Below are 26980 nucleotides of genomic sequence, written 5' to 3'. Positions count from 1 at the left end.
GTACTAAGTATATGATTTTCACCTTTGCGAAAGCTACCACTACATGGTAAGCCGGTGTGTATCAATTTTGAGTAAATTAGCGTCCTTCAATTTCGAAATATTGAAGTTTCAAGCACTTCTGAAATTTGCCGTTGTATGAAAAGTGGTCGTAATTTGAATGTGATTCCAATAATTTTCAACGTTTTGCTTCTATGTGGCAAGCACAATAACCATACCGAGTTTGGTACAAATTGGTAGAACGGTTACCGAGATACATATATGTGATCATAAGTGGGCGGTGCCACGCCCATTTTCCAAAATTTTATCATAAACGTATTTCCTGGTAAAAAGTTGTTGCAAGCATCAATTTTGAGTAGATTATCTTTAATATTTATTGATTTATCGAAGATTTCGTATTTCTCCAAATTACCGTTATATGGGAGGTAGGCGTGGTTATTGTTCGATTTTAAAAATTTTCGGCAATTTGGTATGCTGTAGCAAGGCTAATAACTGTGCCAAGTTTGGAAAAAATTGGTGCAGCGGTTACCAAGATATGCACATGTATCCATAAGTGGGCGTGGCTACGCCCATTTTTCAAAAATGTATAATATATAATTTATTTTTCGTCTAAAAATTATTGCAAATATCAATTTTGAGTGAATAATCTTCAGTAGTTACTAAAATATCGCAGTTTTCGTATTTTTAAAAATTACCGTTATATGGGAGGTAGACGTGGTTATTGTCCGATTTCGCCCATTTTCAACACCATCCGTCCTACTCCCGAAAGAAGTGCACATACCAAGTTTCGTTAGGATAACTCAATTTTTACTCGAGTTATCGTGTGCACAGACGGACGGACGGACGGACGGACAGACAGTCACCGCTTAATCGATTTCTCTTTTCATTCTGATCATTTATGTATACATTTGTCTATATCTATCTCGATTCGTTTTGCCTGTTACAAACAACCGTTATGTGAACAAAGTTATAATACCCTTGTGCACAAGTGCGCTCGGGTATAAAAATTTGCTTTAATTATCTAACTCAAGTCAAGTGCTTGTAAGAAAGTATATATCTACTTAGGCATCTTCGGTAATTATTACTCCTTGTTGTTTTGGCATACAAAACTAAAAATAACATTTTTAATATTTTTTTTTTTTTGTTATTGGTTGATTTCCCTACAGTGTGAAGAGATATGTAACCACTGAAGATGGCACAATGCCATAGTTTCGAAAATTCGTTTCATTTATTTACAATATTTGGGAAAAAATGGCAGAAAATTTTAAATCAAACTTTAAATACTCTTATCTTTAACTGTAGCATTTTTCATGCGCCGCAGACAAGCTAGCTTGGGAGGGGATTGCACTGACTTGCGCTGAGTTAACTGTAAGCACGATGCGGACGCCTCCTATTCCACGTGTGAACACCACTCAAATCTGCTTCCATTGAATCGGCAAACGAAATACGGGCGAAAGAACCAACATATTCCGTTACTAAGCAGATCCGGTCAGGTACAAATCAACGAGATAAGATTTTAAACTCTCATACGAATTGATCGCACCGTTATCACTGTTTACAGTGGTTGGTATCATTCCAGAATAATGCGTTATGGGAGCGCATGGTAAGCGAACGGATAACCAAGCTATAACCTATAACCTAACCTATCTTAAACTAAGACACAGCTAAGACGTCCGATTGTAAGTCTGTAAATTAATTTAATTTAAGTGAACTTTAGTTGTCAAACAAAATTTTGTGATTTTTGAGAAGCAGATATTTATGTATATTAAAATCCAACTGGTCATTTATAAAATTCCATCAACATTTGGATCATGCTAGCATATTTCACAAGCACTTCAACGATGCTACACAACCTTCGCATGACCATTTTTCATAAAAATAATATCCACAACGTAGTTTACCATGCATTGCATGTAGTATATCGTAACCTTGACATCAGCGAAGCGCTAAAGAAACGCAACCCACATGCGCACCAAAGTAAAACAGATACGGTGACAAAGCTGCCGATCGAAATATGCATGTAAAGAAAAGATGAAAAAATTCTAAGACAAATCAAGTCACTGCTGAAATATTGAAGCCACAAAAATTCCACAAATAAAAATCGGTTGTTCGCAAATAAATAGCAAGCCAAAATACGTAGAAATTTTAAATATTTTCACGTGCATTAACTTTATAAGAACCCGTCGTTAAAATGAGATATTGAAGCAGCATGAATCATGAACAAACCATGAAACTTATATTTCTGCTATTTTAAGCACATGCTAGCCATGCAAACGCATGCTGCGTGTAGCACAATTTTTTTTTTTAATTAGCTTACATACATACATATGTACATATGTACGAATCATCAAATAGCATGAATAAGTTCGTGTGTTATTTTTAACTTTAATGCAAAATGTTGTCAATAAATGAAATACAACATTGCCTTTCTGCTCTAATTGCGATGTGCGAAAGATGCTTTAATTAAAAAACGTCAGCATAGAACGATATTTAGGCGATTTATTTTTATTCTGAAAAAAAAAAAATATTGCACATTTTAATTAATGAAGAATTGTGCTTCTTTATACAGGTCTAATTAAGTTGACCATTTAAATACAAGTACGTGAAAGCGGTCACAACGATGAGGCAACTGAATTGAATAAGGCAACGCTAAAACAAAGTAGTAAAAAAAATCAACTAAGGAAGCTTAAGTTCATATTTTTCGTTAGAAAATTTATATTTCGCAAATAATTTTCCCGCTGATGTCCTAATGATACCTACAGCAGACAGGTGAGGAAAGCGAGGAGATTGCAGAAGAGCAAAATTTTTAACGTATGGAAAAGCAAGTGTCTTCTGCTTCCTTAATGAAACAGCTCAAACTCTTTACGCAAACAAAGGGAAAAAGGAGCATCTATCAAACTTGTTTTTTTTTTACTATAAAACTGCTGGACCGTAAATGTGACTTCGCTCCGCTTCTGGCGTATGGACGTGATATCGACATCGTATACCTGAGAACCAGAGACATCACTGCAGGATTTTTCAGTATAGAAAAGGAAGCAAAATAAGTTCATCTAGCGGTGAATAAGAACAAGACAAAGTACTTCCTAGCAAGTCCCACCATTTTGGGACACACTGTTGGCTGTTATAACTCTGAAGTAGTGAAAGACATTGTCCTCTTAGCCAGCTTAAACACCACCAACATTGGGAGCCTGGAGATAAAGCGCAGAATTACTCATGACAACTGGTGCTACTTTGGGCTCGGTAGGCTATTGAAAAGCGAAACTATTTCTCCACGAAAAAAAAATTAGCTCGACCATGCTCTAATCATGGCCGCTTTTTCATATGGCGCAGCAAAATGGACAGAGTCGAAGAAAGATGAGAAGGCTTTGGCGGCTTTTGAGAGAACGACGAGTTCCGATGAGGCCGGAATAATGAACTCTACGAGCTTTTTTAACGACATGTACTTAGTAGTTAAGCGCATAAAAATACAACGATTCTTCGACTCAGAACCCTTGGGTGAAAAACGAAAGACAGGCATCCCACGAGCCCAATGGAGGACCCGTTAGCACTTGGGATGTACAACTGGTGCATCCTCGCAAAGGGGAGAGCCAATTGGCCAAGTTTTTTTGGCTTCGGCCCAAGCCGACGAACGTTTGTAGAACCAAACAAGAAGAAGAAATGCTGGAATACCCGTGCCTGCATCTTGCCAATTTTAAAAGCCATAATATCTTGTATTGCGAAATTAACGCTTCTTAGAAAGTTGGGTGCGGATATATGCTATGAAACAGCTAATGTTGGATAACTCGGATGTCGGATATGATAAATAGGACGTTCCACTATTCGCTGATGAGGAAAACACCAACTCCACGGCTATTGGCCGTCCAACCAAACTTGCAGAAAATAATAGTGGGAATTCTACAGATTGAGATCCACCACAGCAAAGCCGCTTCTTCCACACAACTCCACCGTCCCGATCAAAGTGAAGGGGAAATTATTTTCATGCAAAACCCTTGGGTCCTCAAAGCTCGGGTTTGTGCAAAATGCTAATGCCTACTTTTTGGCACGCTTTAGTAGTGCTGGTAATTTTGGCTGGCCTTAAGTTTCATAGCCCAAGACATGCCAACTCCGTCAGCTTAAACTCACTTAAAAACGAGGATGGTAATAGAGTCGAATACTTCTAACGTTCGTTTGATTAAAGTGTATTGCTTCTTTGATCATTGAATCCGATGGAAATGGCCATTGTGATATTTGGGCCGGCTCAAATACAAATAATCGACTTCTCGAGAAGGTACTTAGACGCTATTACAAAAACACTCTCGCCCATCTTACTGACGCCGCTGGAGCTTATATTAGACACCCATATCAGGAAAATAGTTGGTCGAAGCTTTCACTACCTATTATGCATATAACAAAGGAAAGGCCGTTCATATGGCTCTACATGGCCTTATCTTTGACATCGACAAATTTTTGCATCACAAAGGATATTTTTTGTCTGTCTTCTTGGACAACTCACCACTCCAAGAACACTGGTCGCATTTCTTAAAAACCTTCAAGATCAGATGAAATATAACGAATTCTATACTTTGATTGGTAAAGAAAAGTAAATTTTTATCTTTATCGAATACTCGTTTATTTAGAAAATTGTAGTAAGAAATGGCAATAAAACGACAATAGCCGTCATCGATTCGCCAACAGTTAGCGAGTGGCGAAACGAACGAACTCAATGAGGTACAACCAAACTCGCTATCGTCTATCCGTTCTAGCTAACCTTATTGTTGCTTTCACATGCAAAATTCTTCTTTAAACGACCGGAACTCAAACATAGCGAGCGAGAAGTGGCGAATCGATGGCGGCTATAAACCGATTAGGTTTGTGCATTGCTCCGAGGAAGGAGTTTAGTTTCGTCAACTAACTATGTCGTGGTATTTATGTGCATACGTACATAAGTAAATAAAGCCATGTATGTATGTATGTATGTATGTATATCTACATAAAAAAAAGCTTAGCAGTTTTAATAATTATAATTAACGAAAATCCACTGAAATGAAGAGCCATACACGCCGACAAAATCTCCCACACAAATATTCGCATTGATCTGTGTACAAATCCATACACAAGCCACTTTGAGCGCATTAAATATACTAAAATATACTACATCCAATACTCAGGCCCACTTGAACATAAACACTTCAAACAATACGAATGATGGGAGGCGAAATATAAAAAAAAATATTAAAAGAACATAAAAATTGCATAAAAATTGAAAGCTGCTAAGTAATTTATTGTGTACGCTAACCGCAATTTGATTGGGTTTAGATATTGTACATAAGTATGTAAATATGTGCACCTTGTGGAAGCCGACAATTCGAGTCTTATTGCAATTGTGAAAAAAAATGCGAGCATTTGAGCTAAATGGCACAAACACGGACTCATTTTTTTTTTGTATGCGAATTGATAAGAAAAACGAATGAGATAATGGCAATCAGAATAAATAAATGTTATCTACTCATATTTTGGTACGTGGATTTTTATTTACACTGCCGAGCAAGGGCGCGTAAATGGTGGTTTTTCTCAAATATCTACAATATTTTTCGAGTAAAATATTATCTGTTTTTTTTCTATAAAAATGATGTACATTTTTTAACGAGAAGAATCCAAATCAAAGTTCAAAGCCTTATACAGTGCTGGACAAAAGCATTGGCACAGAGAATTTTTCGCAATCTATGCAGAGTTTTTTATTCTTATTTATTTTCGTAAATTTTTTATAAAAATATAGTTCGTACTACAACCAAAAAATCCTAAAAATAAACTCAGAAAAATTCTATAAATTTGCATACTTATTTGCAACTTTCTAATCAGATTTTTTAGAAAAATTCCAAGTATGCAGTTTTATAGCCCATTCAATTTTAGCTTAAGGAAGTATCAGTTTGAAGTTGCTTAAGAACTGCATTGATTTTTGGAAATTTTTTTTTCGCGCGGTTTTTTCCATTAAAATATGTTCGACGTTTTTTTTTTTGTGTGGAAGAAAATAATAGCACCGTCCGCAGAAAAATTTGCCAAAAATCAATGCGGTTTTTAACTACTTCAAGCTTGCACTTTGTTATACTAAAATTGAATGGGCTATAAAACTGCATACCTAGAGTTTTCAAGATTTTGATTTTATGATTTTAGTTGTAGTATAAACTACATTTCTATATAAAATAAGTGAAAAAAAATCATGTGCCAATAATAGTAATAACTTTGCCTAGTTTTGAAAAATTTTACCTACTTTTGAAAAATTCCATAAACTTTCATCAAAATTTCGAAATTCTTGAACTATAATTTAAGAAAATGTTTGGGTATGCAGTTAGATCACTCATGAATATTTAACACTGAGAAGAGGGCGATGAGAAGGCAACCTTTTTTATAGAAACGAAAACGCTATTAGAAAAAGAAGAGCGGCTATATAATCGAGTTGACCTTTAATAATTTTTTTTTGCTGAATATATTGAATCAGTTTGATGATTTATCAACATAATTAGATTCTGATTAACGAATATGTAATTAATCGGGAAATCAATCATTTTGATTAATCAAAAATAATTATTCTTTGATTAATTAATTAATCGGCTTTCGATTAATCAGCTTGTTCGATTAATTGACTAATCGCACCTCCGTACATATAACCGAATAAAATGTTTAAAAAATTCTTTGGTACCCATTATCCAAACACTACTGCAATTATAAAAGCAGAAATAAACTGAATAAGCTGACTGTGCAGAACCACGGCAAAAACAAAAAAGTGCACATTTGTTTCTCTTTGCTTTGGGCGCTTTGGCAAAGCTTTGTATGAATGAAGTTGTAAGTGGATTTATTTATTTATAAACTTATTGATGTGAGCCTTATCGAGAGTTACTTATTGTATAAATATACACAAATAAATATAGTTCGCTTGCACCCCAACAATTTTGTGTATTACAAATAGATATATTATCGATTGTAATGGATGGTCTTCTGCAATAACGGCACAACTCAAAACTCGAAAACAAAAACTCTTACTACTAAACAGTGGTACATATCGCTTAACCTTCTCTAATGCATTTCTAATCCTTACTAAGTATTCATAAAACAGTCATAAAGATTTAGTTAAGATTATACAAGGATTTGAGCGATATGACATTGTTCAGTAGTAAGGTTTTTTTTTTAGTTAAGAGTTATGTCGTTATTGCAGAGCACCATCGATATATGCTATACAATATGTTTATAACTTTGCTCAAATTAAGCCTCTGCCTTATCAATATCGGTATGTATGTACGTACATTCGCCCTCGCATATTTTAGCAGTTTTTTGCAGTTTTCTTTTTTCACAACTTTTCGGAACTTTTCCATTTTTTGCGCATTTACTCATTTCATTCATTCATTCGGTTTTGACGGCCTTATCAAATATTTATGCATATATCTAGATATATGTATGTGAACTCTAGCTGCTGTCATTTTTCCGTCGATATTTGCTATGCATAGATGTATGTATGTATTAGTGTTTAGTTAGAGCAACGATGCATAAGATTGCAAAGTCATGTTAAAGCTTATCGACAGCAAAAAATGAAAAATTTACACAAACTCGTTTATGATTAATGTGAAGTGAAGGCTCTAAAAATACATATTAATGAAATAAATTTAAACGTGAACAGTTTCATAGAGTGCAAAAGTTTTTGTTAATACTAGAAGCGTCGCCTGACTATCAGAATATCTACAAGTACATAGTTGCTTTATATTTTTGAGCGACTTTATTACCTAAAATGTTACAGGCTTTAAAGATAGTTGCGTAGAACTTTCGTTGGGAAGATACAAGGAGACAGGCATACTTGTTCGGAGAAGACTTCCGTTTCTGCACTGCAGTCCGTTATGAATCCATTGGGGTAATCGTTATTGACGCTATAGTCGAACTCGAACTGCCTACTGTTCTTCCTAACTGCCTTGTGATGGTGTGGTTGAAGCCAATAGAATGCGAAAATGTCTGCATTATGAAAATGCTTAGTCTATCAACGGAGAAAGCTGAAATCATGTGATGAAAGAAAATCGATCGAGGCCGATCTAGGGTCAGGCTGGCCGAGTTTAGAAGCGATAAGGTGGCAACATCTCAACTATCAATATCGGAACAACCACAAACTTCGGAATATAAACGAAAAACCATTCATGCATTTCCTGGTAGGGAAAAAGAAGAAAAAATATTTGGTCAAAAGGCGATCCAATAGAGAACAAAAACTTATTGTAGTCGAAAACTAATGAAAGTGACATTATTTGCGACCAGAAGGAATCGGTTTTTACAATAATTGTACCCCATTTTACAATTACCAAAAAATTATCTCCGGTATTGATATGGCTTAAAATTTATGCCCAATCTTCAAGTAAACAAACAATTTTGCCCATGTTTGAAAATACCCAACATTTGTGTTACGTTTTCAAATAATCAAAAAATTATGGTTAGTTCAGTGGTTCAATTTTAAACAACCAAAAATGTAGATGCTTAAACTATTTCGTTTTGGTTCACTGCACCTCTTCTCTTTTTGTCCATATGCACTATGGTTAAAAGAGTACAACTCTTGAATAAATAGTTTCAAAAATTCTTTACAAAAAAAGTTAACAAATCGCTCATTAAACATTTCGACAAACAAGTGGCTTTTCAATTAAATTTTCCAGTTTCAGAACACCTTTTCTGATTCTAATAAATTTTCGATAAAGTAACTGGTACATTTTTTAAAATCTTTACTAACAATTTTATAAAAATTAAATACCAGTTTTATTCAGAATAAATGCATAGTTACTTTAGCGATAAAATATGATTTATGACAGTTTTTATTGATCAATCAATTATAATTCAAGAATATCCTTGCTAGATTAGAGCCTCTCTTTTTAAGTATGAACAAAATTCATTAATCAATTTTATGAATCAAAACTTCATTAATAGCATGTTTGTGCAACCAGTATTTGCGTATAAATCCAAGCAATTTTCGTCGATTTATGTAAAACCCATCATGAAAAACAAAATGTGGTATACCTTCCAACACGTTGCAATTTTTAATTAAATTATTAATGCATTGTGGGCGTCTGTCAAAATATTTTACCACTCCCCGCAAAAGCCACAAAAAATGCCAACCACACACTCACGCACGCATGCAAACACACGCATGCACACATGCATGACCAAAGCAAATTTAATCAAAATTGTTTACAAATTTGTGTGCGGCCATTTTGCTGGCTTCTGTCACAGAATGCCAAGTGTAGTGCAGAAATCAAAAAAACCAAAAAAATACATATTGACGTACATACATACACATGGACGCCGATGCATTGATTTACATAATCAGACATACATATGTATGTATATAAATATGTAAATGGGCTTTTGCGAAAAAAGTAAAATCGTAAAACAATATGCAAAATTGAAAATGTCAACAAGCGATTTGTAAAAATATTGCTACTTCAAAATGTATATTGTGTAAGCGAGCAGAAATTGAGTTTGCATAAAAAAGCAATTGAGCGTCGACGAAATTGAATAGAAATGACGACAACGGCTTTGTATGAGGTCAATGGGGCGTAGACGAAAGTGAATTTTTAAAAAGAAAAAATATTAGAAAGATGTGTCAACATGTCTATGCGAATGATCTCTATGTAACAATACTGTTTGTATGCATGCATGTACACGCCAACCCTGTAGGAAAAGTCTCGCTAGATGTGTTTGGATATGGTTAGCTTCTAGTGCATTTAGAACTGCGTCTAGTTGGGGATGGATCTCTTTGCTGGTAAACAACGCCTTTGTAAGTAAGTGACATTTTCTCTTTTGATCGCTTCGACCTAATTCAATATTTCACAATTTCGCCCTAAAGAAGCGATTTTTTTTCGTTTTAAATTTGGCATTGCGGAATGTCAAAGGAAGACGTCGCTCTCGCGAGTGGATCGAAATTGCTTTAGGCGGCCTACACAGTTCTGAACCAGAAAATTCTAGAACGATGTAGTTGTGATTTTCCTGCAGGGTAGCTTAATATGTAAGGTATCGCCTTACTGAAGTCTATTATACTTTCATCTGTAGTGTTTTTATGCCAATTTTCGCTTAACAAGATGAACTCAACGAAGGCATGAACTCAATGTGTAGAAAACGCTATGCGAAAGAGATAGAAACTGTTTGAGCTTAAATATGACTATATTTGAAAAAATGGAGGTTTTCTCTGGCATTCTCCATGTCTTATCGGTGAGACATCTAAATTTTTCTGGGGCAGAGTTCAGGTATGCAAATAGGGACATTTTCAGAAATTTATCTACGTGATACTAACGTACCCGAGATGGAGCACAGAAACAGCACTTACACAGCTCCTATGAAGATAGAGCACTAAATTAAAAGGTTAAGTGATATCATGACAGAAGTATTTAAGACAAGATGTCCCGAGAGTAAGCCGAAGATCAAAGCCAAAGCTGAGGCTACTAGGCCGAAGGGGTGCTTAGAGGAATAATCAGCTAATCAAACTGACTATAAAAAGGATATAAGCAAAGCTTAAATGGAGAGAATTATGAAATCTCCTGTGAAGGAATTTCTGCAACCCTTCCAGTCGAAAGGCTTCATAATGCCCTTTTATTAAGAGAGGTAAAAACCGAATAACTTAGCACTTAGCAGTTCTGCGGCTCTTATTATCTTCTCCAACATCAGATTCCACGATAGGGAGTCACCTTGTCTGAAACCTCGTTTGGTATCCAACGGCTCGGAGAGGTCCTTCCCAATTCTGACAGAACTGATGGTATATCTCAACGTCATTTTACACAGCCGTATTAGTTTCGCGGGGATACCAGAATCAGACATCGCGGCATAAAGACAACTTCTCTTCGTGCTGTCGAAAGGGGTTTTTTGAAATCGACTGATAGATATCGATCCTACTCTCACGGGTCTTTTCCAAGATTTGGCGTATTGTGAATACCAGATCTATGGTGGATTTGCCAGGTCTAAAGCCACGCTGATAAGGTCCAATCAGATCGCGCTGGTGCCGCGGTAGTTGACGCGTATGACGGGGTTGGCTTTCTTGTGGATTGGTCAGATCACGCTTAATTTCCAGTCGTCTGGTATGCGTTCCTCTGACCATATTCCGCAGTTGATGCACACATCTTATCAGCTTCTCGCCGCCGTATTTGAATAGCTAGCAGGCTGTCAGCTCCAGCAGCTTTGTTGTTTTTTCAGCCGCGTAATCGCTATTCGTACCTCGTCATAGTCAGGCGGTGGAACATCCGCCATCATCGATTAAGAGCTCGGGTTCGTCTTCTCCACAACTTTCCGTGCTGCTTCCATTCGCGGCAAAGTGGCGCGAAGTATACCTCTTACACTCAAGTATAATAAAATCAATAAAAATTCTTAATGACAACCCTTTACATTTTAGAAATTATAGTGTGCGCTGTGTAAGTTCATAATTCAGTCAAGTTAAACATATGTAAATAGACCCATAAAAAATACCGGCACTATTATTTTATAGTAATTTAACCAAGTGCCCCACAAAAAACGCCCCCGCTGCGTATACGTAACATTGAAATGAAATGAAGGGACAGTAAATAAATTTGTATGCCAACATGAAATTGAATTAATTTCACACATTCGTTCGTGACTCCTTTGGTTTTTCATTCTTTTTTTCTGTCATAAAATTAAATTTATTTCACACCTTTTTGAGTAATTGAATTTTGAGTTTAACTACGATGCGTATGTATGTACTCATGAACGCATGAACGATTTTCATATTTTTGTCCCTCACGACAATGGCTATTTGAATAATGTTTATTACTTTTTAATACAACTACCATTTTCCCAATGGAGAAACTTTTTTAGAAGCATACATTATTGAAACCCAAATTTCCATTTCAATTGCTTGCCTATGAAACAGAAAATTCGACTTGGCTTTGGGGGAAAAAAGTTATTTGGTTGAAACTGGATTAAAGGCCCCTTTCCCCCCTCGGCAGGCATTGGCAAACCTCCGAGTGTATTTCTGCTATGAAAAATAGCTTCTCACAGAAATACAATCGTCGTTCGCAGTCGGCGTAAAATTGTAGGTCCCTCCCACTCCTTTGTGTGACAACATCAAGGTGCACGCCACAAATACGAGGAGAAGCTCGGCCAAACAATAATGTATGTGTAAGCGCCATTCTATTATTATTATTAGTAGTTTGTTTTACACTTTATTTGAATTACCAAATTTGCATTAAAACAATTCAAATTTACACTTTGACGCGTTTTGCAATATGTTCAAAGCCCATTTTTGATAATACTTTTGATCATGGAATAAACATGGGCATTTCATTAATCTATATTCAATTCTATCATAGTAAACAAATAGTCAGTTATGTTGTCCGTATTTAAATTATTATTTTGGCACTGAAGGTACAAAAAATATAAGAAGCAATCAATAATAAGCGATATATGTACATGTTTATGTCAATGTGAATTCATGAAGCAGTTTGAATTAATTTTTCATTCTTCCTTATTTATAATTTCATAATATTTTTGACATTATTTTTTCTTATTTATTCTGCAGTGCCGTCAGTTCAAGCTTGACAAGCCGTTTAAATTTTCCAACAGAAGCAGCTATATGAAACTTAACGGCTCGTTAAGTCTCCTAATTGAAGCCAACGAAAAACAAGTAAGAAAGTCTAAGTTCGGGCGGAGCCGAACGTTAAATACCCGGCGCACGTATTAAATATATGTTTTTCACCTTTCCGAAAGCTACCGCTGGATGGTAAGCCGGGGTGTATCAATTTGAGTAAATTAGCGTCCTTAAATTTCGAAATATTGAAGTTTCAAGCATTTCTAAAATTTACCGTTATATGAAAAGCCGTAATTTTAGTCCAATTTCAATAATTTTGAATGTTTTGCTTTTATGTGGCAAGCACAATAACCACACCGAGTTTGGTACAAATTGGTAGAACGGTTACCGAGATACATATATGTGATCATAAGTGGGCGGTACCACGCCTATTTTCCAAAATTTTACCATAAACGTATTTCTTGGTAAAGAATTGTTGCAAGCATCAATTTTGAATAAATTAGCTTCAATATTTACTAAAATATCGCAGTTTTCGTATTTCCGAAAATTACCGTTATATGGGATGTGAGCGTGGTTATTGTCCGATTTTTAATATTTTCGGCAGTTTTTTATGCTGTGCCAAGTTTGGAAGAAATTGGTGCAGCGGTTACCAAGATATACACATGTAACCATAAGTGGGCGTGGCTACGCCCATTTTCCAAAAATTTATAATATTCTTATTTTTCGTCTAAAAGTTATTGTAAGTATCAATTTTGAGTGAATTATCTTTAGTAGTTACTAAAATATCGCAGTTTTCGTATTTCTGGAAATTACCGTTATATGGGAAGTAGGCGTGGTTACAGTCCGATTTCGCCCATTTTCAATACCAACCTACCTTGGATTAAGGGAAATCTACATACCAAATTTCGTTGAGATATCTCAATTTTTGCTCGAGTTATCGTGTACACGGACGGACGGACAGACGGGCAGACGGACAGACGGACAGACGGACGGACAGACAGACATGGCTTAATCGATTTCTTTTTTCATCCCGATCATTTATGTATACATTTGTCTATATCTATCTCGATTCGTTTCGCCTGTTACAAACAACCGTTATGTGAACAAAATTAATATACCCTTGTGCACAAGTGCGCTCGGGTATAAAAACTAAAACACTGGCAATAATTAAGTGAGTACATAACTCACACGAAAGGAGTGGACTACTTGAGGAGTACGCAGCAGTTTATATTAACAGCGATAAAGTCGAAGTTTCCAAAAATACAAGAGTATTAAGATAATGAGTCAGTTAAGCAGCCCGTGCTTCAAAGTCTGTCCGAAGCGCTTGCTGCAGCAGCTTTATCTATTTACAAGGACTGCCAGTTACCATCCAAATTCGATCGTTGTTATAGTATTTTAAGAACATTGGATAGGTTTTCTTACTAAACACATCGTCTAACTTACAAAGTAAAAAATAACTTATCGCAAAATCTCCTGCTTTGGAACTAAAACGTGACCAAAATTTTGACGTAGAATACGTCTTACGTTTCGATATGGAGGCTATGCTCAAATGTTGTAGTTGTAATTTTTAGAGCTTTACGAAAACGCTTATTGCACGAGAACTAATGAAGCGATTTGAAATGAAAGTATGTAGTTTCAAAGATATGATTCCAAACCTACCGACAGATTCATTTTTGTAAGTAACCAATTCGGTTTCCGTCGTAGAAACAACGGTAAATATTGGTTTATTTTGAGGTCAATTTTGAGCCTTTGTGCTCTAGTGCTCTACAACTTACGATTTGCATGTTAAACTTTCATTTTCAGGATGTAGGTTCTTTGGAGCAATAGAAATACTATCGTGTACCAATTTTATACAAGTTCAACAACTATGAGCATTTTAATGCAAACAATTTTTGAAAAAATTAGCAATTTTTTTTATTTTCAAAATGTGGTTTTCAGAATTCTTGGGACTTATCGATATAATAATCGATATTTTATCGGTTTTGTTATCGATATTTTATCTTATCTTATCGATATATTTTTGTAGATTTTGTAATAGATTTTGTTATCCATATTTTGATCGATTTTGCTATCGACATTATTATCGATTTTTTTATCGATGATTTTATCGATTTTGTTATCGATATTTTTTTCTTATTATGTGCTCTCGTTTATGACTTGGATGTGCTCTTAACCATACCACGTATTCTACGTTTAAACGTTTACGTACTACGTTTAGTGTCTTTCGGGTGGAAAAAGCTGCCATCGAGGAAGCGTTAGACTCACTGCTGAAGAGTGGGACGTCATTAGGGAGGTCAGAATATACTCACTCAGATAACCAAGCGGGTATCAGGGCTCTGAACGCTATGGTGGTGCGCTAGAAATCGGTAAACGAATTTCTGAGCCCTCTATCCACCCCGTCGGAGTACTTCCTAATCAGCATCATTTGTGTGGCGGGCTACAGTGCCATTACGGGGAACTGCCTGGCTGATACTTGGGAAGCAAAGGCACCCTTGAAACTTTACCACCACGACGCTTTTGTGCTTATCATGTAAGCTCAGCGAGCGCTGAGATAAAACTAGGGCATACAGAGCTGCAATATCCTTCTGGCCTGAGGTGGACCGGAGGCGGTCAAATTTTTTTTAGTTTTCACTCTTGGTGAGGTTCTGATAGGCTAGGAATCTCAACTAAGCACATTTGCATCAGCTGACGTATTCGTAATTTCGTAATTGGCTGGCGGCGTTTCGCCGAATAAATCAATGATCTCCGCTCCGTTGTGGTATCACACAGGACAATCCATATTCGATCAGACTCACAAACTCCATTCCCTAATCAATTCAATATTTCAATATCAATTACTTGAAAGAAATTAAAAAAAAAAATCCAATAACTATAAAAATTCTATCAAATGAAACCAGTTACCCGCAATGATTTTAAAGCTTCTACGGACAAATTGCTTATTTGGCACAGAACGAAGATGCTAAATATTCCCGTTTCAGTGTAAGCCAATTTTTATGCTGCATTGGAAGATTATAATACCTGCAGAGAATATAAAATGGCGGAAAAGGGAACTAATTTCGCACATAGCCAAAGCAAATAACAAAATGCCAATGGGACACGTAAAACTCGTAAATTCTGAACTGAGAATGCTAAGTAAATTACTAAATTCTCAGGCATCTGTACCTATGTACATGTACGAGCGAGAGCGTTAGCCAACATGCTGGCGTATGTATGTGTGCTAGAGTGCATGATTGTATGGATATATGTACATACTACAGGTCCAAGCTAAAATGGCAGGTGCGTGCTGGGGATACACGAATTTTTGTGACTGCTTTGCTATTTTATTGCAACGATTTTCGATTTTTATGCGCGCTGTTGCAAATACTCGTAAATTACAAAACACAATTTATTGTTTATACATTTGTACATATGTATATGCATATGTACATATTCGCATGTGTAAGTAAATGTTAATAAGCACGAATATATATTTACGCATTAGCAAGCAATGCAGGTAAAAGGATTTCCGCTCCACCAACTTTGAGTGACGATTTTATTTTCCTGATTTACCTTAAACAACACTAAGCAAATACATACATATGTATGTAAAGTATACAGGGTGTCCTAGACCACCCGTCCACCTCCACTAAAATGGAGGGAAATGATTTTTATTGAAAAACTTAAAAATATGACCTACCAAATCAGAGATGTTCTATCTTTTGGTAATTTTTTTTTTTTTTTTTTAATTAGACGTACATGTTTTTACTACAGATTCAGATTCTGATTATAAAACTACGTAACTTTTTTGGAAGTTCCTTTTCCTAGACTTCTAAAATGGACGGCAATAATTTTATTGGAAAACGAACAAATGTGAATCGCCAAGTCGGGACACTCTGTCTAGAACACCCTGTATAGACATGTGTATATATTATAGCTAACAACATTAAACCGTCACCAGTCAAAGCTGTTAGTCGCCATACAAAAACATCTCGATTACAAGGCAAAAACATTTGCATACCTACGAGGAGTGCGAAATCGGGTTCCATCCACGCACGCAATTTACTCGTACTTACTTGTATACATACATACGTTCCCGCCATATTGGTCTACAGTGTCCTTATAGCTTTGCATAATTTATGCAAAATACTAAAAAAGCCAATAGCTGGCGACCTGTCAAATCCACACTGCGTTAGCTATAAATATTGAATGCGTTCCAAAGCTGTTGGCAATAAAATAGAAACAAATAGTGCTCGTAGATAGTCGTGAAGCGGAGAAGACATGGCATCGTTGACAGTTTTAAAGCCGGAAATATAAAGAAGTACAAACAAATATGTTCAACACTTGGAAACAACTTAGTAAGGAATAATTTGTAAAATATCCATTCAAAGAATGCAGAAATTAAACGTACCTGTACAAACTTAAGGACATAACTTTAGTAAGTGCCAAGAATTTAACTACACAGTGACTAAAGGGCTTGCGTGACTACAGCAATTACATTTGAGTAAATTATTTGACTTCGGGGATTGCTTTTGTCCTTTTATGCACTTTGAATTGGCCTGGGTTGAGGAAAGGTTAGGGTTAGGTTAATTTGACCGGCGCGCCCGAAATCTGAGGCGCACAATCAAGAATATCTACTGAAGTAATCTGTGCTCAGCGCGGTCACTGGCACCTGAAAGAAACTCGGCCCTATACGAGAACTCGGTAGACAAACTTGCGAACTTGTCACTACTGCTTTTGCAAAGGGTATCTTGAAAGATCAATCAAGATTTGAAAGCTAGTCTGTTGAGCAGCGCGTCCCACTGGCCTCAGTAGAATTGGGAGGCTAAGTTGGGAAATCTACAAACTTGGACTAGGAATTTATCAGTCCGAGACGCGTGGTTGCGAGGCTTCGTGCTCCCTTGAAGCATTAGTGCAACGAGGTGAGAAACTGGGCAATGATTAGCGAGAAATGATTTAATATTTTCTGCGATGCTCACTTCTTATGCAGCCCAACCCCAGGAAACACCTGCCATTTAGTTACAAAATATGGCGCCACTGTTTTGCTGCCCTTGTAGTACCCAGCCCACCATGAAATTGTCGGATTGGCTTCTATATAAGCTAGTTACATAGTGCGCTCAGAAGTGTCAGAGTATTTATTTGTCAAACTTATTTGGGTGTCTGGTCATAGTTATATTCGAATAGGTCTCGCTGATAAAAGGGAGAGTGACGGTCCTTCGACTTGAACTACTCGAGGACAGAGGGCGTCAGGATAGGCTGGTCAAAAACCATGACATTTGCCACTTGCCAAGGTCTTTCTCTGGCCGGATACGCTAAAGTCTGTTGGGCGGCTATCGAGAGGAAAAATGGCCTGGATAACGCCTGGCTTTTGAAATGACTTTATTAAGCACTTACTCAGCTGCTTCCTTTATTGCAATATAAGAAGAGGCATCATTCCAGACGCAATATTATTCTGGGTTCCAAGAAACTCACGATTAGCAGGACAGAGATTGGACCACGTACTCCTTGTCGCGCAACCTGTTATAGTAGCCCTGTCTTCGGCCATGGGAGCCACCGTCAGAAAGTGCGTTAATAATTGTGGCAGTACTCCCAATAGATATGCAGCCTTCTGTTTACGGCCAGCCTATCAATGGCTTCCCAATTGCGAAAGACGGTTTTAGATAAAAAAAAGTCGGAGCCGGTGGTACGAAAGATGGCTATCTGAAGGATATTCGAAAACGCTGCATATGGAAAACTACCCAAGCCCCACCGTAGAGCGCAGAGTGCGTACTTCCACCCACTGAATGACATCTCGGACGCATTGTGAAAATGCATTCAGTCCCAGACAGTAATATTCCATAGAAAAACTATGTATCTTGCCGTCAATCGGAACTTCTATACAAGCTTCTGTTAAAACAAATATGTACTCACATACCTGTAGTAGTTGTATAACATTTCAATAGATTCCGCAGAGTAATTTATCGACAGTGCGCCAAATCTACCGAAGGGCCAACCCACCGGCACTGAGGCAGTCAGTCAGTCTGTCCGTCAGACAGTCGGCGAATGAGGCTCATCGACCAGGTGTTCCTTGTCCCGCAACCGGTTATAGTATCCCTATCTTCGAAAGCTAGCATGGGAACGAATTATTAAACTAATTTTGTGGATTTTATGCTCTGGTATATCAAAAATGTTCAGACTTACGATCTGCTGAAAATTTTCGTCACCGATCAACACAAATTTAGGAAATACGACAGCACAAAAATCTGTGCAATAGCATTCGCTTGAAACCACTATAAACCAATCAGCCGGAACACTGAGTACGTCCATGTCTGTTGACGAGGCAGATGCTCCAACATTCGCCGCTAATGCAGACATGAATTTGTGACACGCATAGTACATGTACTGGTGGTAATCTAAATGCCGCATGCATATATTTACATACAAATGTACATATATGAAAAATTAACACGTACATACATATGTATGTATATAGTTGTGTACTTCCAAACATATATATGTAATTATTTGCAGTATGAATAATTAATTATATGCAAACACATGTTTCCACAAACAGCTGGCGAATAAAACCGAATAACAAAGCTCACGTATAGTTATATAAGTGTCTGAGAGTTTAGAAATACATACATATTTATATGCATTCATATTCTAAATTAAGTACGCAGTGCACCCCAAAATGTGTTTGCATGCATAACTTAACTAACTACAGATTAGTTAGATACATACTTCGCTAAAATAACTCTGCCTACATTGGTGTTTTTAGGAGCAAGCGAAATATTTTGCTTTGTGTGCCATCAATCGATTGCTGAAATTACGCCGCTAGATAGTAGAAAAAAACAGCATATCGATCGATATTAGTAAACGTTCATACGTATACATTAGATAAGCATTTGCAAATATGTATACATACATATGTATGTACATACATATATGGCAGCACAATTCGCAGAACTTCTTCAAATGCCACTTATAAGCGAATATGTATAATTTTGTATGAAAATACTTCAAAATAATGGCCATAACATTTAAGTAAAGAAACATGTGGGCTCACTCGTTTGTTTTTAGCCATTCAAGTGTTTTTCTTTTCTCAACATATGGCGAAGAAATATCATTAACATAGAAAATCTACTTACGTACTTAAAGCTCAGTTATGCTCAGTTATATCTCGGGGTTTGCTCATCGTAGAACGGCGTTTTAAAGCTATAGGAATGGGTTTATCACCTTAAAGAAAAATCTCTCTGAAAAAATATTTTTACTTGATAGGTATTCTATCGGAATACGCAATAAAATTTACATTTTTGCTAAACCACGATTTTTTGGCGGCTTGCGAAACAAATTACAAAAAATATTTGGCTCTCACAAAATAATACACATCGTCAAAAAACAAAAAAAAATTTAAACAGTCCTTGAAAAACCCAAATTTTTTAAAGCATAGCTTTTATAGAGAATTAAACAAAGATTACGATAGTATAGTTTAAAATCCCAATTTAATGGTCTTCACTATATAAATCAACTTCAATAAGTTCAACTGTTTATAGCTAAGATAGCTGAAGGACAACATATATGCAGAAATATTACGCCCCTTCCTCTAGCTTTAAAACGCATGAAGTCCCTTTGAAAAAGTACATGGTTAGTCAGAATCACGAAAAAATCCCCACTTTGACAGATCATATCTCCAAAGAAAAAAAAAGAAAACGTGTTAGCTTATTTCACGTATAGAACCCATGAAGTCAATCGGAGACATAACATCATTTTTTTTTACGAAATCCTTTACCTTGTAGACTGTAAATGAATAAATAAAATCCGTCCGACTTAAAAAAAAAGAATGCCTCATATATAGTTATATGTAAAAAATATGCTAGTGAGCATCGCAATAATAGCTAATGCCGAATTTCCACTAAAGAATTTGTGCCATTTAAAAAATGTCTATGTGGAAATGAACTTAAACACAATTTTTTGAACACGATTATTTGGTTAATGCCACACTTTGTCATTACAATTTTTTCCATTTAATGCCTACTGTAAATCCAGCATAAGTAACAGAAATAATAAAGTGGGTATTCACAATTGCCTGATTATCATGTTATCTGGTTATGTGGTTATATTTTTTATTCAATTTTCAACATTAAAACATACTACGGAATATATATTTTTAACCAAATAACCTGATAAACAGGCAAGTGTGAACACCCGCAATATCACAGGCCCATAGTTTAGCTTTTTAAAAAAACAGATCAGCTTTTGGATTCGAAGCTGTGCTTTTTCCTTATCGAAAGAAATTGTTTTAGCTTATTTAATGTTCATTATTACTTTTCTTCACCATTAATTGCTTGGTCCATTATCTACCAAAAAAGATATCTGCCAATTAACTCATTGTTTTAAAATTGTACAAAATTTGTTATTACAAATCTATAAAAATTTGTCTCTGCTGGCCGAGAAGTTATTTAGAAATTATTTTTTGTTTTGTTTTTGCTTTAATGTATATATATGTACATAAAAATTTCCCCCCGAAGTTAAGAATTGCTCAAGAATCCAAAAGAATTAATGACTTCTCCAAAACTAAGTTGCTAATGTTTATCTTATTGAGTGCTAATTTTATAATCTAAAAACAATTCACATAAAAGTTTACTTGTTACAGCTGTCAAATACAGTTAAACCAGATTTTGCAGCTAATTGAAACCCAAGAAAGTTTAATTGAAATTACGTAAGTAGTAAAGTAAATTTTGCTGCTTACGCCGATTTGTTTGCGCCACACTTTAATTTAAAACTTTCATTACGCTAACGAGAAACGAACAACAAACTTATGCACCACAAATACGCTAAACCTAAAGCCAAGCTATTTTCGCGTAAATTTTCAAAATAAACTTTTAATGCATTTTACGGTTAAGCCGACGCAAAACAAGCGCAAAGACCCATTACTACGAAAATTGTGTTTAGGAAATTTTATTACATTTTGAACAAAAAAAAGTTGGAAGGAAGATAAAGTTTTGCCCATACAGTGCATAAATACTTTTTGTGGTTGTATGTAAGTAGTTGTGGGGAGGAATATCATTGTACTGGTTTTAGACTGAATAAAGTTCAACATAAAATCATCAACTCAAATGATTACAAATCCTAAAAGATAGTTGTGATATCTGTGTGCAAATAAAAGACGGTGTAAAGAAAATAACGCCTACTGAGTTCCCCAGAGGCGAACCTAATGGACAATCTGTGCCTGAAACAGTTATTTTTCCATTTCCCGTACGAACCCCTACCTAACTACGTCTTGGACACTATTTTGCTTTTGGGGAAAAACACAAGATATTTTGCACTTCGTTCTATTGCTCTCTATTCCAAGACCACTGAAATAAATTTCAAAGAATATATCGCCTTTATGTGCTAGTAGAAATCAGTTATCTTTCTTTTGATATATTACAACTGAAGTCAACTTAGTTTAGTGGATAGTGAGTTAGTGTGAATTTTTTAATCTCACGCTGACGAATGTAATACAATACTTAAAAATAATTTTTTACCAAAGTTGCTATTTCGAACCTCGAAGGCCCATATCTCGATTTCGGGGGCTAACTTCGAAAAACGGAGAAACAACTTTTTTGCTTATGACTCAATCTCTTAAAAAAATTGCTTTGGTCCAATACCCAGATAAAAATTTAATTTTTCCGTATAGTGTTTATGAAACATTCTTTGCCGGGAAAAACTCGACCATTAAGAATCGACTGTCTTAGAAATGAGAATGCACCATCCCCCTAACCAGACCGACTATACAGGCCATCGACAATCTATCAACACCTTCGTCAACTCTCACCTCTTGAACTCCGTCATCGGAGACCAATGACATCAATCGCAGACGAAGAGCTCAAGTTTCTGTGTGATGCCAACTAAAATCAGCCCATCCAACATTCCTCTGCGCACGGCCCAAACCAGTGGTCTTTGCCTGATCCTGCCATTTGATAAGAATTAAGACAACATGTGATTCACTGACGATTAAGACACAGTAAGTAATCATCTACAAACAAAGTCCCTAATTAAAAAATTAAATTATTTAAGACAAGCTTTTATTAGACATCAATAAAAAAAAAATAAAAATCCGACCCCGAACCACCTAACGGCTAAATCTTCTGTAGTGTTATTTCTTTTCATTCAAGTAATATAGTTTCTAAATAAGAACCAAATCTGACAATGAACACATTCTTCTCATTGGATTGTCAACGGATTCTTAGCTAGGTTTGAAGTTTCGAGTATCTATCTCATCCGGAAGTTAGTTGAAAATTGATTGCAAGATTTGATTACACACAGATGAAACATAAAAAAAAAACCTTAAAATATTTTCGTTCGGTTTTCTTTTATTTTCGAAGTACTTTTCCGCAGTGAAAATTTTTCCAGTATTCAGGCATAAAGTTGTCCTTCTTTAATTTTCAAAAAGAAATATTTAGAATTTTTAGTAAAAATTTGGCTAACGGCTAAATCTAAAGTGACCTTCGAAAGCAGTTTTTATTTCTGAAAAGCAAACTTTCCGTTAATACTTTTGTCTGTTTACACGCTGAATGCAGACAAGTCCACTTTCAACTATGTTACCAAAAATTTTTATGCTTATAACAAAATTAATGACCTGAAAATTTTACTAAGCCTGTGTCACAAAATGTCTCATACATTAATACTTAAATACTCCGCATCTATAGAATAAATTAAATAAATTTTTTTCATATTTTATTCAACATTTTTATAACTTTATACAACTTCACTAAAAAACGCGTCACACAGCAACACTCGATTAGCTTGGCAGCAATCAAAATTGTTAGTGCAGCACGGGCAAGTTGAAATTATTTCTCGAAAGGGATTAGAGTATTTTCAGTGGCAGTTATACTAGGTTCACATATAAGTAGATTATCCTCATTTTCGAGCTTAACACCCTAATCTGTAATTATAACAAGAGATTAGCCATATAAAATTCGTCCCTTGTTAATCTGTAATTATAAAATAATCTCAGATTTAACCAATAACTTTTCGGTGCCCATCCTAGTTTTATCGATTGTTTTTGCGAAAAAGAGGAGAAATACCAAATGTAAAAGTAAACAAAAATGTACGCTAGCAAGTAAAATAGGTTTGCAAAGGTATTTTTAATAAAATTTTAAGTTAAAATATATTTATATTGCTCATTATAGCAGAAAAACGTGATCACGGTGGCACAGAGAAGCAACATAACTTTTCCTTGAGATTTGAGAATAACAAGCACAACAAATTTGACGGCTAATAATCTGAGATTTGCCTGTGTAAACGGGGTGATTAAAAAACGAGCTTTGATTGAGATAATATTGATATGTGAACATAGTTTTACACCTTGCAATTTATATTTCCGAAAGTGATTTCTGCAAATCTGTAAAAAGGACTTTCCGGTTATTTACACGGCAAAGTAGAATTTCGATTTCGCATTCGACACAAAATGCGCTTGCATTGCCACGTTTAACCGCACTTTAAATGTCCCCAAAAATTGTAAAAAGGCGATACTAAAATTCGGCCAAATAAAAATAAAGTTTTCGAAATTTCCTTGCAAAAATACTTTCGAATAACGGGTATTGAAATTTTTTGTTTTTTTTTTTTTGCTTTTAAGGTGGTACGGTCTCATGTACATACATACGGTCTACGTACATAAGTAAGCTGCTTTTAATTTGCGTCAAACTAAAATCTTCTTAGCAGAGAATACTTTGGAGGAGGCAAGTTTCTATGAACTTCACCTTTATGTATGTATATTTGTATACGAACGATATTTCACTCGCAAGTTAATTGAATAACTACGATGCAAGAGCTCAACTTTTATAAGCAGACAATTGTGTTGCCTTTAGTTGTTACACAGGAAGTGTGGCAGAAACTGGCGCAAGCTTTATAACTAAATATCACATTGACAATGAGAATGGATTGTCATCCAGCGCAGGGATTGACACTTTTTGACTTTGTTGTGGAACTTTACTACAACAATTAACGGGAAGCACACAGACATACATACATAGATTTGCACAGAAAGCAGCATTTATACACTATATGCATGCAGGGATGTTGGTATGTACATATGTATGTATAACTAAGGAAAAGTTGGCCTCCCACAGCCAACATTGTTGCTGTTTGGCTAAAAGTTTGTTGTTGAGTTTGCGGTAATAAATGGAAGACGAAAACAAACGGTAAACGGTAAATTTGTTAAAGTTTCTGATATATGTGTGTGTATATGTATGTGCGATGTCCTTTCTACACACACATTAGGAGCAAATACAATTTGTTTTAAATTAAAAATTGTAGCAGAAACTTTTCTTTGCCAGAAAAGTAAAGTAGGCAACAAAATAAAAATATTACGTACCTTTTTTGAGAAACTGCAAGTAATAAAGTTTTTGTTAGATTTTTATCTATTTTCATCGGCAGTTTTTAGATATTTAGGGGATTCACAAGACGTGTTAACGTCGTAAAATTTTAAGCCTATTTTTTTTATATATAAAATTACCGTTAAAATGCTTTTAGAGGATTTAGAACTACACCGAAATGTTTTTAATTCGATAAAAATATATAATTAGCCCCCCTAAAACCATTTTAACTGTTATTTTACATTAAAAAAATGTTAAGCTTAAGATTTTACGACGGTTAACACGTCTTGTGAATCCCCTAACTGTTTCGAGCGATATTGTAGAACTTTAACAAAATTTCACTAACTTGCAATACCATCGAAAACATGCAATTTTCGCATTTAATTCGTAAACTTATGGCACTTCGACACCATCACTTGCGCAATTTTATTATCCTGTTAGGTTTTAACTTCACTTAAATTCGGTGAATTTACATTTTATGGCCAAAAGCAAGTAATAAAATTTAACGCGCATGGACATTTGACCTCACAAAATTAATGCTAACATGCGCGCGCGCGCTTGTTGTAGCCCCTGCTGCCCGACGGAGTGGTAGTCGCATAAATTTCGTAAGACGGTGGTGTGACTTTTGCTAAGCACTCGAGCACGTTCTAGCACTTAAATATGTCGCATTTAGCGGATGGGCGATGGGCTGTGCACATAAAAATCATAACAAAGCAGCTGCATAAAATCCAAAGGCGACACTCTTAACAATGGCCACAAAATTTAATAAAGCCAACGCAAACTCCACACAGCCGAAGTTGCACAGACCTTGCAATATTAAAGTTGTTACAGCGGTGGTGCTACGCGCGCACTTATTGCAATGCCGGCGAAAAAAAAACTGCCACAAAAAGAATGCAAACAAGCACGCGTGCATTAAAGTGTTGCACAAAAGTATGTACACATCTACATAGGCGCGTGGGCACGTTCACACATTTAGTATGTAAATGTCATACTCAACAAAAATTCAAGCAATCGCTTGTACAAAATTTTGAGCGTTTCAGTATTTATGTATGTATATCGCCGCCACTCTTTCTTATTCTTCTATCTGACAACAAATTCATCTGCTTTGCTTTGTGTCTAATTGCACTGCAACACTTTCATACACAAAAAAAAAGTAGACTTTTATCAAACACCACTTTGTTTATTTGGTACTCCGTCAACAACGACCGTCACCATCAATGTGTCGAAGGCAACTAAATTGATGTCCACGCACAACCAAAGTTCTAACACGCTTGCCAAACGTACACACGTGCGTATTGTACAGTAGGTGGTTGTGGGTGGTGATGTGGCACTTGCCTGTACAGTACTGTGTGAAAGTAGCAGTATGTTAGCTGTTAACAGCGCAAAGTATGTATTGTGAAATGTAGCAATAACACTGCAGAATGGCAGGGAAATAACAACAGCAGCTGCTATTAACAGCTAGTTTGTTAACAGTAGATAACAGCCAGGCTGTTGAAGAAGTCCTTTTAAGGGCTATAGTGCTTTTGCTAGTTTTCCTTATTTGTTTGTTGAATAAGGAGTTTGTATAAAATTGTCTTCCACGTTTATTGACATCGCATACTCACACCTGACTACTTTAGCTGCTTCATTTCCTTTTGATATTTTTATGTGGCAACGCAAAAAGAGTGTCGTTAAGGTGGCCCAATGATACCAGCATGCCACCGCAGTTTTCTATTGTTTTCAAACCCTTTCTGTTGTACTCTTTTTATGTTACTTTCAAGCTGTTTTAAATCTACTTGGTTTGAGAATAAATCGAACCTCATTGTTGGGTATCAAAGAGCTCAGTTGTTCGTCTCTCAGCAGATCGCTTCCAAACATCTCATACCAAAGCCTTTCAGAAGCGAGACAGAGACACAGCAAGTGTGCGGCCAACTCAACCTCTTCCAGGCAGGAAGGGCAAATGGGGTTGTCATGTACATATGTATGCCGATCACAGTCAGGCGTTTTTGCCACATAAAGTGTTCAGTCAACAGTCCCTAAAGCTTTCTGCAGTTCAATCGGTTCAATGAAAGCAAATACCTAAGACAACCACCCGGCACTGAAGACGACATGATTTTCGCCCTCCGGCATTCTCTGGAAGCCAACCAGTCATTGCTGA

The 26980-nt window shown here is 35.9% G+C and overlaps 1 protein-coding gene across 1 annotated transcript in view; it reads right to left on the bottom strand.

Moving 5' to 3' along the window:
• Positions 1-25037, bottom strand: part of LOC118739620 (neuropeptide F receptor) — a 67590-nt gene extending 42553 nt beyond the window's left edge. The window contains exon 1 of the mRNA XM_036471052.1: positions 24843-25037. The gene's annotated coding sequence lies outside the window, so the exon portion shown is untranslated. The remainder of the gene's footprint in view (positions 1-24842) is intronic.
• Positions 25038-26980: the final 1943 nt, after the last annotated feature.

The sequence above is a fragment of the Rhagoletis pomonella genome, unplaced genomic scaffold (assembly GCF_013731165.1).
Source record: "Rhagoletis pomonella isolate Grant_MI unplaced genomic scaffold, Rhpom_1.0 Rhpom_scaffold_00005, whole genome shotgun sequence".
Taxonomy (NCBI): domain Eukaryota; kingdom Metazoa; phylum Arthropoda; class Insecta; order Diptera; family Tephritidae; genus Rhagoletis; species Rhagoletis pomonella.
The sequence above is the reverse complement of the archived record's forward strand: the minus strand, read 5'-3'. Positions and strand labels throughout refer to the sequence as shown.